The 16,283-nt window shown below is 33.5% G+C and overlaps 1 protein-coding gene and 1 long non-coding RNA gene across 2 annotated transcripts in view; one reads left to right on the top strand and one right to left on the bottom strand.

The window, feature by feature from the left end:
- Positions 1-16,283, top strand: part of Mp (collagen XV/XVIII-type protein multiplexin) — a 480,457-nt gene that overhangs the window by 195,203 nt on the left and 268,971 nt on the right. The gene's annotated exons all lie outside the window — the stretch shown is intronic.
- Positions 12,735-16,283, bottom strand: part of LOC139773703 (uncharacterized) — a 266,478-nt gene continuing 262,929 nt past the window's right edge. Inside the window, exon 5 of the long non-coding RNA XR_011718406.1 lies at positions 12,735-13,079. This is a non-coding gene — a long non-coding RNA (uncharacterized lncRNA). The remainder of the gene's footprint in view (positions 13,080-16,283) is intronic.

Consider the following 16,283-nt stretch of genomic DNA (forward strand, 5'->3'; position numbering starts at 1 on the left):
AAGGATTCCTTTTATTCAAATAACTTTTGTTATTCCTTAATTTTTGTATTCTTCTATCGGTTTTAATATTTATTTAAATACTAGCTTTTTCGCCCGCACTTCGCGCAGGCTCGAAAGCTCTTCTTTTTTTTTAGTATAGAGCAGATCTTTTCCCCTCGCTTCAACTCCTTCCCAAAACTCTTTACAGGTTAATTCATTAGCATTAGACCATAGACGATGTTTTTTCCCCGAATAATAATACTTACAAAAAAAAATGTTTTGAAAAAAGGAACCTTTTTTAGACAATTTTGTATGGGGGCCCCTTATCCCCGGGCTCAGATTCCTTCCCAAAACCTTCTACGGTCTAAGTATCATGAGATAGTATACCAAAGGTTGTTCTAATTTGAAAACTGTAGATTTGCATAGCGGACAAACATACATACATACATATACATACATTCATTTATATATATCTATATATATATATCTAATATTGAAATTCCAGGAGTTTCAATGAACTCTTAACTCCTCTAAATCCTTAGGTATACATACTTTCGATATTTCGCTTATATACAAATTATATAGCTTACGTGTACAAATCGAAAATGTCCCGCATCTCGGACTAGATCAAAGAACAGCCTGACACCATTAAAACTAAGATTAAAAGCCTAATAAGAAAGATTTTTCATTTAACTAATTTTATGCATATACACCCCCCTTTCTCTCTCTCTCTCTCTCTCTCTCTCTCTCTATTTCACGATTAAAAATAATTGTTTCTATAACGCTGTAATAAAACGACTTTGTGACTCTACTTCTTTTATACATCTGCCATAAAATAAGAGACGCATCGTATTTTATCTCGATTTCTGCCCGTCATATATGCGATACGTCTATTTTTCTATAAACATTTACAGAAGCTTTTATTTGAAAAAGAGGTCCTTAGAAAAAAAAACCTACATACTTTCTCTAATGTACGTGTAAAGAAAGGATCTCAAAAAAGGGTCCTCTTTAAGCTACCGAGAAATATTCATTCGAGATGTTTATCGTTACCACATTACGCGTTTATACGATATTCAAAAAAGTCGAGATATCCGATAGACGTCCGATTTCCTTATACGAGCCCTAACTCTCCCGAGTTCAGGTCGATGCCAATATTAAATCCGTTTAAGTTGAACAGCAGATTGTCATCAACTAGGTATAACGGCGCTCCACAGATTTACATCCCACGACTAGCCGTGATGGCCCGCGCGGTTACGGTAGACAATTTGTTGGAACTTCATAAGATTTAATATCGAAATTGTGGACCGCTTCGTCGTCTCTCCCATAGAGGAGTAATTCTTCATACGAGTCTCGTAACGCGATTCATACACGTTGCGACGATATCGAGTTAGCGCCAGCTTTCGGGAGATTAAACTTTCAAGTACTTTTTCTTTTCTATTTATCACGAATTAAAAGTGTACAAAAGTGAAAATTTATCACAAATTGAAAGTGTACATTGCAATTGTACAAAAGAAACATACAAAATCTATTTACAAAAGAAACACAAAATTTATTTCATTATCTTGGCTATTATAGTCTTCTGAGTCATAAATCATGAGACCTCTATGATTTATGGTTCTTCAAAATGGTTTTCCATCAGGTACACAGAGTGTACATTGTACATTCAGGTAGTTGACATTTTCTACCTTTATAATCCTTAGGCACTCAAAGGCTTAAAGTAGAGGGAAAAAAAATTTCTAGAAATTTCAAGGATAACTTTTTTTTGTATAAATTTCTTATTTCTCGTGTAACATTTCGACAGTAAAAAGGTTCGTAAACAGAAAGACAATAAAAATTCTTTACGTGAAGTCAGGTAAATGCTTACATGGAGTGTCGAACGATAAATTAAATAAAGGGGAAAAATGGAAGATTATGCTTGATAGAACGCTCTTGTCGCTTCAGCCTCGACGCGTTGCGTTTATCATTTTTCATCATATTACGAATCTCATAACGCGAACGAGCATATCACTTGGTTATTATGAATCTGCGTTATATTTCCGGTCTTTTGAGTGGAACCTAATAACGACTTCCTTTCGTTGCGCGATGCATTTCCGAAGGAAATGTACAATATTCTATATTTTATATTCGATTTGAATAATCAGCGTTACATGCAACTTTCTCGATTTTATCCCTACTATCTCTTTCTTGCTGCTCGTGTTTAAATAGTCGATAGATGCGTTGTACACTATAGTTAGCCGGCGACCACGTCAAGATATAAAGAATGAAGAAGTGATAGTGGATATGAAAATCGGACCTTGAATTAAAATTATAAGTATCTACTTTAAAATTAATCTCAAATTTAAATTAATGCTTTAAATTAATCTGAAATTAATTTCAAATTAAAATTAATATTTCTAGCTTGAAAATTATTGTGCCTCGATACGTTAAGTAAAAGAAAAAAAATTTGCGACACACTGTCGCGGCCGAAAATTTGAGACCACATATAAAATTTAAAATTATTTTAGTGAAGCATTACTAAAGTCCGATTCACATATGCCTTATTCAATATATATTTTTTAATTCTGAAAATAAATAAGCATTATATTTAACACAGTTGTGTTATAACTTTGTTTAATTAAAAAAAAATGCATTACGGTCATAAAGCCTTTTTCCCTAAATTGAGTTGTGGGCTATTTTAGAAGATAGATGGAAAAATCTTCCGTAAAAAAAATTAAGCTTGTAGATTATCTACGAGGGATCCTCGCAAATCCGAAAATTTTGATTTTGATAAAATTTTACGCAGGGGATAAATAAAGTGTCATTAAAATCAGAATTTTCGCGTTTGCGAGGTTCCCTTGCTAGATCAATAAGAAAAGCCATCATTTAATCACTTACACATTTAATCACTTTTCTTATTAATCACTTTTTAGCGTCAATCTCCCTTCATCTTGGAAATAATGTTTTTTGTAGAATTTTCAAACATTTTATATTATTTCATAAAGCAATAAATAAAATAATAAAAATATGTTAACTTATAATGCATAAGTCTGATCTTTTTCATATAGTAGACATTTTCAATTAATAATCTCAAACTCAAAATTTACATCTGCAGTGTAGATAGATTGAGTAACGTTGCATTAAAATTAAGAATTAAATATAGGACATGTAAAAGCAACAATCGCAAGTGCGTGGAAGTTTTTAGCTTCCATCGAGATTAAAAAAATTTCGTTTCTCCTTATCATGAATGAAAAACACTCGCACACGCAGATCTTTCGTCCACGCGATCGATTGGAAATTTTTTGAAATAAATTATCTGTGTATAGCTGCAAAAGCAACAAAATGTTCTCGAGAATAACTTCCTCTAGACAAATTAACAATTCTAAGTTAGCGGAAGGTTTTTTTTTTCAAGGGTATAATCCATCTGTTATCATGTATTATATGAACGCGGCGCGTTGTCCCGAAACGCTAAATCGGATTGTCATTTTTACGTGCATCGCAACATGACGTCAATCAGTAGACGCTTCGCGATCCCATCACGCGAGTCCTTGACATACAATGTTATACAATTCGTATACCATTGCGCGAGAAAAATAGGTAGCGTAGCGTTGCGTCACATTCAAGGGCCGCTCGTGCAACGCAAGCGGTTCTGTGAATCCTCATTGCCGGAAACGGAAATTGTTTATAAATTTAGTCGGCGCGACCATGCTTTCGAGAGAAAGCGCGTTCGTCCATGTGCGCCATTTCGAAAATTTCCTTGGTATTCCAAAAGAATTGGCCATGGCATATATCATTTGGGCAAACGCGTTTTCTCGCGAAAGCCTGGTAGCGCCGACTAAATTTATAAACAATTTCACCCAAATTCTCATTTACCAATCGGCGCTCTTATCAATAATCGAATTGGGCACACCACTAGTGAAGTAAGAGTTACATTAAATGTATTACACGAGAAACTAAAATATTAACAAGTAAAATATTCAAAACAACATTTCTTTTAAGTTGAAATAACTATCGTTTATTCAAATGCTGGCCAATCAGCAGAGACCGCTAGGAGCGCGAACCTCACAGACTCGCAGTGCTCGCACGGTTAGGCGATCCCTGTTTGAGACAAATGAAGCGAGGGAACAAAATTCGTATCGCGGACAAGTTTCAGAGAGAAATAGAAAAGCCAGTTATACAAGGTGAATTTTTAAAAATATTTTTATCTCAAAATATAAGATATATATATATATATATATATATATATATATATATATAATATATCTTGGACTTTCTGAAATAACTTTTATAATACTCTGAAAATTAATATAAAAGATGCATTAAATAATTTACTTTGATATATTTTTCATTTTACTGTGAATAATGTTCATTTACTGAAATGAAAAATATATCAAAGTAAATTATTTAATGCATCTTTTATATTAATTTTCAGAGTATTATAAAAGTTATTTCAGAAAGTCTATGCGGAAAAGATATTTTTAAAGAATATAATACCCATAGACGTATATATAATAGACTACGCATTCCCATTGGAAATCTTTCGGGGAGATCTAAAGGACGGAAGATACGCTTACAGTGGCACTTCCTTTTCTAATTGTCGTTGGTGGGGAGAAGGAAAGGTGGGGAGAAAAAAAGGTTGGGAGAAGTCATCGACATATAGTATGGACTCCGCACAGGTATAGAAAAATATGACCGGTGACTCACACCGGTGGAAGAAAAGAGCAGATAGCGACTGGTAGAGGTCAAGCTGTCTTTTTCTATCCAGTGCGTACAGACAAAGAGGGAACGAGGTAGAGGTCAACTCTACCGGACACTTTTTGAAGGCTTTCATATAGGGATCACGTAGTCCATACCATATGGCGATGTCCCAACCATTCCTTCTTCCTACCTTTCCTTCTCCCCACCTTTCCTTCTCCCCACCAACGACAATTAGAAAAGGAGAAGTGCCACTGCAAGCATATCTTCCGTCCTTTAGATCTCCCCGAAAGATTTCCAATGGAAATGCGTAGTTTATTATATATACGTCTATGGGTATTATATTCTTTAAAAATATCTTTTCCGCATAGACTTTCTGAAATAACTTTTATAATACTCTGAAAATTAATATAAAAGATGCATTAAATAATTTACTTTGATATATTTTTCATTTTACTGTGAATAATGTTCATTTACTGAAATGAAAAATATATCAAAGTAAATTATTTAATGCATCTTTTATATTAATTTTCAGAGTATTATAAAAGTTATTTCAGAAAATCTATGCGGAAAAGATATTTTTAAAGAATATAATACCCATAGACGTATATATAATAAACTACGCATTTCCATTGGAAATCTTTCGGGGAGATCTAAAGGACGGAAGATATGCTTGCAGTGGCACTTCCTTTTCTAATTGTCGTTGGTGGGGAGAAGGAAAGGTGGGGAGAAAGAAAGGTTGGAAGAAGGAATGGTTGGGACATCGCCATATGGTATGGACTACGTGATCCCTATATGAAAGCCTTCAAAAAGTGTCCGGTAGAGTTGACCTCTACCTCGTTCCCTCTTTGTCTGTACGCACTGGATAGAAAAAGACAGCTTGACCTCTACCAGTCGCTATCTGCTCTTTTCTTTCACCGGTGTGAGTCACCGGTCATATTTTTCTATACCTGTGCGGAGTCCATACTATATGTCGATGACTTCTCCCAACCTTTTTTTCTCCCCAACTTTCCTTCTCTCCACCAACGACAATTAAAAGTGCAGCTGCATATCTTCCGTCCTTTAGACCTCCCCGAAAGATCTCCAATGGGAATGCGCAGTCTTTATTACAAACATATTATATACGTCTTATATTCCTCAAGATTACTCTCAATATATGTTAAAACTTAGATATTTTTATGTTAAAAATTACATTTCGTACATGTTATTATATCATGTAACTGAATATTTGTGTTAAGATACACCAATTTTTTATTCACATCAGACGACGCAAAATGTTATATTGACATTTTTTACAAGTTATTTTTACTATTACATTATACTTAAAGTTAAAAAAACAAATATAAATGTAAAATATAGTGTCAATTAATTAACATTTCTGTCAACAAGTAACACACGATGAATGAGTTATTTCAACTTAAAATTTAGAGTGGACTTTCTGGGACATGTGAAAAATGTTACGATTAACATTTAATTTTTTACTATATACACATGAATAAAATTTAACTTACCTTGCATAAGTTGCATACGTCCCTTTTTTATAGGAAAAAATGTACCGTCATTGCCCAACAACATCACTTCAACAACTTTATTATCAGATATTATGTTAACAAGTTGATAACACTTGCGCACGGGAAACATATTCATTAAACGATTCATTTGTAAAATTTCCGAAAAGCGAGCGCACTAGTTTATGGTCAAACGAGTACTAATCCCGGAACACCTTTGCATGCTTAAATATGGTGGACTACGTGATCCATGTAAAAGCCTTCAAAAAGTGTCCGGTAGAGTCGATCTTTACCTCGTTCCCTCTTTGTCTGTACGCACTGGATAGAAAAAGACAGCTTGACCTCTACGCCTCTACCAGTCGCTATCTCTTTTCTTCCACCGGTGTAAGTCGCCGGTCATATTTTTCTATATGTCTATATGTCGATGGCTTAGATGTATGCAGTAGTAAGTGCAAGAAGTTCAGCCAAACCGAATAGGCCTATATACTATATTAAGGGGGGAGTCTCGTGTAACACGTTAAAAAGTAAGATAACTTTTGGAATTTTTTTTGAAGAATCAATGCGACGGATCTTTTTCAAACTTTTAGGGTATTTTATTATACATTTTAAGAGATAAAAAAATTTTTTTGTTAAAAAATAATAGTTGTGTTAGGAACTATGGAGGTACGAGGCCGCGGTCTCATCGCCAGAGTTGTAAATCGGCGGGCGTTATAGCGCCTGTTGTACTCGCCTGAAACAAAAATAAAAAAAATTTTCTTATTCTCTATAAAATTACGCTGTCAATGAATCTAAAAAAGGAAAGGCGGGACAAAATTAAGGAAATGGCGGGACTTAAAAAACGAAAATTTTTTGTCAAAATTGCAACTTTTTTTTGAAATGTATAATAAAATACCCTAAAAGTTTGAAAAAGATCCGTCGCATAATTCTTCAAAAAAAATTCCAAATACCTTACTTTTTAGTGTGTTACACGAGACTCCCCCCTTAATGCTACGCTGCTTCAAATCCAAAGTGATGGTACGAAGAGAAATAAAGGATGTTTATTCGAAATAGGCAAACTGTAAGAAATAAGGTTCCAATAACAATCTGAATTACAATTTTTAGTACTGCTATCTAGATATTAAGAAGCATTTAGCTCTCTCATCTACACTTTATCATATCAATTCGTTGCATGTAGAGTCCTAAGGTCTGTTCGTTTTTGCTGCACTTCTGAAGTATTGCAACATAGTGCAATAAGTTAGAATAAAACAAATATATTTCCTTTCATTCTAACTTGCACTAGTTCAGAAGTACAGCAAAAACGAACAGGCCTCTAGATTAATACACGCGAACTATCGCTCCCACCGCAGCCGCCGCCACGTGCTCGTATAGACTACTGTCTATTGGCCTATAACCGAGCATTTAAAAGAAGGAACAAATTTGCGTTTCTCTATTAATCTAGGACTCTAGTTGCATATACATATTAATAATATGCGCTGAAATATCCAGGTGAGAAATTGAGGAAAACTTAGGGTAACTCCAGTATTTACGCCGCGCGAGGATTTACGCTGTAGAAGTCAGAAAAAATAGAAGGGACAAAGCTATTTGCTCGCAATCACACTGTTATGTGTCTTTATGCCATATTAGTATTGTGTTGTAATTTCAGTTCTTTACTGTTAATATTAACGAAACCATCGTGAGTTGAATCGATTTCTCAATGTAGTAAGTAGCGCGATCATATATTACAACTACGTAAAATGATTACTGTAGAGAATGTAAAAGGTTTAATAGTTATTTCACGATACATAAGTGTAGAGGGATAGTAAATAATGGAATACAGCAAAATACAAGTGCATAGCTCTTGTATTTTTTGTTTAACTTAATATCTTGTATATCCCTCCTGGATATACGGCAAATTAGCATGCGGGATTTATACCATAGTACAAACACTTTGTAAAACTCGAAATCTCCTATGTGTTCTTTTTCCTTCTTTTTTTGGATCGTATAACAATAATCTTTAATGCATCTATTTTCTTTTTAAAATATTTCAGTTTTATAATTTGTTTATCATTCTTACATCTTGATAAACTTCTTACACACATTTTATAACTTATTATGACATTTTATTGCCTTATTTATAAACATTATTTGTAATTTTTTATAAGACGTATATTTCACCTATGAATGTCATATAATCCACCCCTCTGGGATATATATAATGCAAAAATGCAAGGGTTTCTAAAAGTTTTTTTTTATTAAATACAAAGAATGAATATTTCATATTTCTATTTTTTTTATAGTAGTAGACAGTATAAAGTTTTTATTGGTATAATTTATTTGCTTTAAACATAGTAAATAGTACTCGATAAATTAAGTTTCCCTTAGCTGCGGCGTATATACCGGAGTTACCCTAACATCGAAACTAGGGCTTCAATATCATGAGACGTTTATACCCAGCGACCTGATCGCGGCCTGGCCGTGATCCAATGTAGATCTCAGCATTACCACAAACCATAAATCTTAAACACGAGTTATCGTGGAGATTTGTATCATTATTGAATTCATGATAATTATTATACTAAAACATAGAAATAATTTAGCTTGAACTAAATTTTAACTGCGGAATCACCGAATTATTATCTCTCCCTTGCCAACAGAATCATATGAAGAATCGTATATCGTTTAAATTCAAGGCTATATTTATAAAGTAAGTAGAGATGGTTTGCTTATGTTATATGTAATGGATTCTTTTTTTTTATTTGATCCAAATACAATCAGAATAATGTTATTTTTTAGAGGGCTAACACTGTCGCTATATATGAATATTTATGAACATTTATGAATATGATATTTATGAAACAATTTCTCTTTTCTGGTTAAGATTATATAGAGTTTGACATTGATAAAGCTCATTTATCGAATCGTCTTTCAAGAATAAGTCTTCGATGAATAATCGAAATTTGTGAGAAATGTAAAGAATGTGTCGGTAAATCCTATATTAAACATAGAATTTCTGAAAAATTTATTTCTTTATAGTACTTGATAGAGCTTCATATCAATGGAATCTATTTATCAAATCGTCTTCGACAAATAATCGAAAGAAATCCTTGAAAGACTCCTGCTGATAAGCCTATAGAGATGAAATCCTTCGTTTAAGATTGATTTGACGCATACCTCACGAGTCACGACGTATTCTGCGAGGTTACCCAAATATTAAACAGTCAATAATAAAGTCATAAAAGTGAGATAGGTCGAGAATAAGAAAGGCTATTTAAACAGCGACGAAACTCGCAGCAGAAGAAAAAGATAGTTGAGACAGATCATTTCCGACAATTTACACACGAGCAGCTCGATTCAGAAGCATCTCCGCCTCTGAAGGTGAGATGATCTTTAGATTGAAACGCGAGAACTCTGAAAACCGATCCAGTTTTAGAGGTCGTAAAACTGTCATAGTACCGCGAAGAACTAATCCCGACGAGAGGTGACTTTTATTCACCCGGCTGTCACACGAGATGCATAATCTTGCGTCACTTAATCATCTTCGTGGCGTTGACATCTCCATCAGGGGAGAAATGGAGAATCGATTGTTGATTGTTCGTTTCCTCCTTTGTTACTTTTTATCGTCATTAGAAAGACGTACGCGTATAATACATACGCGATAATGCAGTTTAAGCTTAATTAACAGAGAGAAGCGAAATTGGTTATCAACGATATCAATAAATTTTAATCAAACGGTAAAAATGTCTCCTTACTTTTCGGACGCTGGGATTAAATAATTTTTTTTATACATGTAGTTTTTTTCCATACAATTGAATATATAATGTTGTGGATATGTATAGCCGTAATGTAAACATCAGAAGCTTTCGTCCCGGTACCAGATGTTATACAAAAAACGAATCGAATATAAGAGTCACGGCGTGAACTGGCACGGCTAGATCAAAATATACTACAAGGATATAGCTCTTTGTTTTCACGACTGAAATGTAAGAAAAGGGATAATAAACACATGCGGTCATAAGGCGCGGAAACCGTGCCGCGGTTTTAGAGTTTAAAGTAGTAGTCCAAACATCGCAGAAGAGTAACGTGACGTAAGCAGTAGTCGCCATTCAAGATCGAGAAAAGCTGGAGACGTGTATTTTTTTATAACTAGAGAAAGTTTGAAAACTGATATATATTTTATATATTTTATATATTTTATATATTTTATATATTTTATATATTTTATATGCGACTGCTATATAATTTTAATATCATATCTATATATGTTAAAGATATGCTTGAGACTTTGTTTCAAATTAATCGAATTCGAATATCGCTACAAGATAAATTCGCTATTTGAATTTGTTAGATTGTTTTTTTTTTGCTTTTCTAATATTCTACTTTACAATTATTCATATTAATTATTCGTAATAAAACTTATATTATTAGAAGTCTAATGTCCATTTCTATCAATGCCGAGATCAATGCAGCTTAACTTTAATCTCGGTTTAACTTACTTTTTATCTTTTTCTAGTTTTGAAAATTAAAAAAAGATAAAAAGTAAGTTAAACCGAGATTAAAGTTAATCTACATTGGTAGAAATGGATATTAGAAGCATATATTTAAACTTTTTACTACAAAGGAGTTCTTGAAATCTTTTCTTTAAAATATAAAACTTTGAAATCTCATCTTTTAAGTATAAAATATTACAGGAATGTTATTTCTCTGCATTGTTTGACAAGACAAGAATTGTCATACCATCAATTGAATGATGTTTCGCTTTAATTTTTCATGATAGAAACGTGTAGCAATATTCTTTATTATCTTAATAATAAAATAATTCATTGTATCAAAACACATCTCAGTTTCTTGTTACTAACTTATTTACTCTTTTCTAACTATGTTTCACAGTATTTTAAAACAAAAAAATTATTTATTGAAGTAAGTTTTCTCTTTTTAGGGTAGTTTTATTCCTTTAAGCATCATAATACGCGAATAATATGCCGAATATGAATAAAAAAAGTTCAAATATGTTCTTATATTTTTTTCAGAAAATGTAATAGAATTATCTCGTAATTTTTTAAATGGCATAAATCTTTTGATATGTCAAAATTGCTGCCGATAAGGTCTGTTACGATAAATTTCTGAGTTTCGACGTCTAAGACGCTTGAAGAGAAGCTTTTTTCCTGTAAATAGAGAGCGACAATTTTGCATGAAAGATTCATCTCAGTCCCTTTCAGCGTTGCACAAAGGATTGATCAGCTTTTGCTCGTTATCCCTGGCGAGTCGCGTCTTATCCACCAATCTCTCCGCTTGGTTACCTTCTGAAATCCTCCTTTTGCGCAACCTCACCCGACGTAGTAGCGACTCTGTACAACGCGCGATTGTGATTCCTTTCATTCATTAATCCGCGCTCGCTGCGCTATGTGCTGACTGACAGCAATGAGAGCCGCGGTCGTCTCTCAGACGGAAGATAGTGAAAGGTAACGACGATGACGATGACGACGATGTCGGCGGCAACGGCAGCGGCGGCAGTAGCAGATAAGAAGAAGAAAGAGAACACGAGAGATACTGTAGTAGTAATAGAAGTTCAGTTTGTCCGAGCATGCATATTTTCCAAATTATATAGCGAGAAAAATTGCTACAACAACTAGAAACTTTACTAGTTCGGCAAATCTATAGTCGTAATATAATATAATATGGACAGCCAAACCTCAGAACTGAATAAAATTAATAATTATAACTAATAAGGCTTACAATTAGTAATATAGCACTGTAAATATAGCAAAGACCATTTTTACGACAATCAATTGTGACAATCAAAATATGGTTTGAAATTTTCAAAACATATTAGCTAAGATAGCGTGCATACTTTTGCTATCGTAGTAAAAAAATTTGGCATATGAACAGTTTTCATTGTATCAAAAAATTAGTTGCAATAGTAATAGCAATTTAGATAAGATAATAATATTCCATTAAAATATTGAAAAATAAATATAATATTTTCATTAAATATTAAAATAACAATTTTATTAGCATTGATATATTCTAATCAAAATTATACTATAAAATAAATAATATTTTCATTTACTTATTAGGAAATATTGGAATATAGGAATCACGATATAAATAAATATAAAAGGTAAATTTTACTTCTTTATTAATTTCAATAATTTCTTACAATAAAAAATTACTATATTATAACAGAGGTAAGTAGGTAAATGATTATAATATAAGTAAGGAGTATTAAGAAACAAATATTGTTACGAATTTAAAATACATTAAAATACGTAACATATGAGAAATACAAGATAACTTACATTAAATAGCATAACGCATTATAATATACTTTTCATTTCGAATGTTTCGTGATGTAAATTTATCAGAAGAGGATCGCTGAGACTTTCGATATTGACATGTGTTTCTAAAAATCTCATTTCGTAATATGCTCATTATACTCGCCGATAAATGTTTCTCGTGAAAAATAGCGCTAATTAATTTTACTGATAATATAAGTCTTACATATAATAATTATCGCTCTTATTTTAATATATCTTCGATTTCGCATGTATATATATTTTTTCAATTTTAGGCCTGAAATTAATTAAATTAAATTAATAATAATTTAATACTATAATAATATAACAATAATATTAATGTAATTATTAATTTTTAATTTATTTGAATTAATAATTTATTCTAGTTTTTATTTTTAATTTAATTTTATTATATTTTTACATTTAAATTTATCTTATTACAAAGCAGTTTCTTTTATGTCTTCGAATAAAGAAGAAAATTCCTTTTGCGGTACTTTTGTCGCATGAACAATAGAACATTTTTAGAAATATTAGAAAAATCAATATATTCTTTGGTCCTAATGGTTGTTGGTGCTACTTTCGTTCAGGTGTCTGCCATGTGCTATACATCCTGCTGCGCTTTTGTAAAACTTCAAGGTGGGCGAATTACCTGGAAAAAAAAATGAAGGCATTGAAATGTTTGAAACAGAACAATTTTTCAACTTTAACATTTGAGAATTTTAAGAAGAAATTCTAAACAAATCTTTTAGCAGCATGAAGTTAAGATTAAGCTAGGTTAGGGATAAGGCAGGTATTAAAAACAGGGTGGCTTGGAACTTACGTTAGAGTTAGAGGGCTGTAAACCGGTTTATTTATATCTTAGCACAATGACGAGTACGAGTCAAATACGAGTAAACCATTCGATGCGGCTCATAAAGATCGAATAGGCTAGCGTACAGAATAGGATGTGAAATAACGGTATTACGGTCATGAGAGCCGTTTAGAAATAATTTTAACGATAAGAAATCATTCTAATATATTTCTCTCAATAAAGAGAAGTTGTTTAAGATTTAAGAAAAAAAATCTAATCACTTATAAAATAACATTGTGTAGACACAATTTATTTGATTCGTATGTCATCGTCACTCTTTTTCGAAAAAATACAGTATTGAGTTTCCAACGTGTCGCGAAAAAATTGTTACGTTATGATGAGATTTCAAAAACGCTTTATCGTACACATATTATAAAAAAAGTTATACGTAATCGCAAAATAAACATTCTTAAGATATATATCAAATTCACGCAGAGATAGTAATAAGAGTCTCTCTTACGTGATAACGTTTGGGCCGGTTGCTAATCTCTAGATAATACTAAGAAAACCGATAACGATATTAACACCTTTCATTTAAACTTTAAAAGGATCGAATTTTTCATGCGAATTTTTAGGATCATGGATCATCCAATTGTTTGCGAACAAGCGTAATTAAGTGACTAGAAATCTTGAATATATTCGCGATAGCAATCCCTTTCGGTAATGCAATATTTTAATAATTGAGAAAAAAGGGAATTAATCATGCAATTTTATAAGATAGAGAAATTGGATTTATATGTTTGAATCTAACATGTCATTCTGATAGTCAATATTATTGGATTAACGAGAATATAAAGTATAGTTTGAATATTTATTATATCGAGTGTAATATTTCTTCTCGGATATTATATAATCCGCGGTAATAGGAATACTAACAGTATTATAATCTCTGTAATAATACTGAAGGACAAATTCATTTGAAGAACAATTTCGAGTAAATTTGTCGCTAACTGTAATAATAAAAGTAAGGTGCGTAAGCTTCTTGCGATGTTCTTTTCACGAACGAAAATCTCGCCGTTCCCGAAACATCAATTTTCGGTATCTTCGTTGTGGTCAGAAATTGACACTTATCTCAACGGCGATCTTGTCGCTGCATCAACAAAGTGGCGAAAGAGGGAGGATAACACTTCACACTAAATAAAGTAAATCAACCACCCGAAAGATTCGACAAGTGTTTTCGCTCGAAAAGACAACGAAAGAAAATACGTGACAGCAGCGGAATGGAGAGGAAAGAAGAACGAATGAGAAAGAAGGTGCGTCGTAAAAATGTCAACTTACAAGGTGTCATTTTACGGTGTCATTCACTCGAGGGAGCAATAAGAGGAGAAGGGCGGCAGAATGAAGAAATGTTGACAAATTAGGAGATATAAAACGGCGATATTGGCGAAAGAATTTTTTTTCGCGATTCTTGATGGCGCAGTGTTGCCTCGTAAATTGCAAGAGAATCTTTCGGCAGTTCATAGTTGTCACTTCTCTTTGTAAGGTTCTCTTTCCAGTCGAAGACTCAGGTAGAAATATGCTGCCCTCAGGAGGTTACTACCTTGAAGGACTACTTTGAAATACTTGGAAAAGGGGTCTATTTTGCAACACGATATGGTCCGGAAATGCGAAAGAGAAGATTTAGACCGACAAAGGCGCTCTTCGTAACGGGGCACCTCTATTTCTGACCTGCGCGTGAAGATACGTGAGGGGGAATGGTAAGAGAGAGAATAGGACGTACAGCAAGAGATATCGAGGGATTACGGGCGCCAGCCTTGGAAACAGCAAGAAAAGGTATGAGTCTAAAAAAACCAGCACGATCGATTTGAATATATGCATTAACCTGAATCGCATTTTTCGCAGTTTCGCTACAATTTTCATATAAGAGTACGCGTTATCTGATGTAAACGCGCGAATAATAACGAAACGGCAAGATAGTTTTTTACTGATCGAGTAAATGTGTTTCATTGTGTCAGGCTCGCCGTTAGCTCGGATAAATTGAAGAAAGGAGTCGAATCGGACGACTCGCACGGAGGATAGCCAGACCTCAGTAATTTCAAATGCGTCTCGCGACGGGAAGCGCAGGATCCCCGTGCAAACGTCCCCGAATGCGCGATTCGAGCAAATTTTATTTGCGTGACTAACGAGATTTCTCGATGTTGGCTCTGGTAACATTATCCCGGCCCTGTAGCTGAAAGGCGCCAACATAATCCCATAAATCTTGTTCCTGGCGAGACGGATTACTTTGGAAAATTTCTAATACGTGCCTTATCTTTGGTCCTATACTATTTGTTCACAACCTTCTGTCTGTAGATGATTAATAAGCAATAAGTCGCAGGAACAGATCGAAGATAAGGTAAATACTCGACTGAAAAGAAATTTTCTTGACAACTTATCTTATCGGGCTTGAGCGGCTAGACATGAGCATCGCGCCGTATTTAGTTAAGCCACATTTTAAATATGTATACATTTGTAGAATGATAATTTCGTGAAGCTCACCAAGACGTTCGATTATATTCTTGCAGAGGAATTATCGAATCAACGATCCGATAATTTGAATTATTGTCATGTGGTAAATAGAATATCTTTAAAGCGAATCTAGAGACCCAAATTTCAACCAAATTCCGAAAACGCCGATAATCGGAGCTCCAATTAGCGGCCATTATCGCGCAAAATTGCCTGAGACGCGTCTACGTTTAACCGGGAATCACGAATCTGGGCTCTATTATCAAACATTTGAATTATAAGGTGCTTCGCCATACTAGAGTTGATTTACGGTGTTACGGAATTGGTCGGTTTCTCTTGTTCGCGCCGAGACTAACAAGGATCTCCGGGAAGCACTTCATTTTATTGCAGCGCGCGTACATACACAGCGAGATGGTAATACCGCGCGGCACTCCCCTTACAAAAATTTTATACCAAAAGATAATGATTAATTACTTCTTTTGAATATTAAAAGCACTGTTGTTAAGTACTTTTAATACTGAAAATAAGTAATTAATCACTACCTTCCAGTATTAAATT

Source organism: Temnothorax nylanderi, unplaced genomic scaffold (assembly GCF_030848795.1).
Source record: "Temnothorax nylanderi isolate EJ_2023f unplaced genomic scaffold, tnyl_v1.0 TNYL_tig0066_pilon, whole genome shotgun sequence".
NCBI classification, from domain to species: Eukaryota; Metazoa; Arthropoda; class Insecta; order Hymenoptera; family Formicidae; genus Temnothorax; species Temnothorax nylanderi.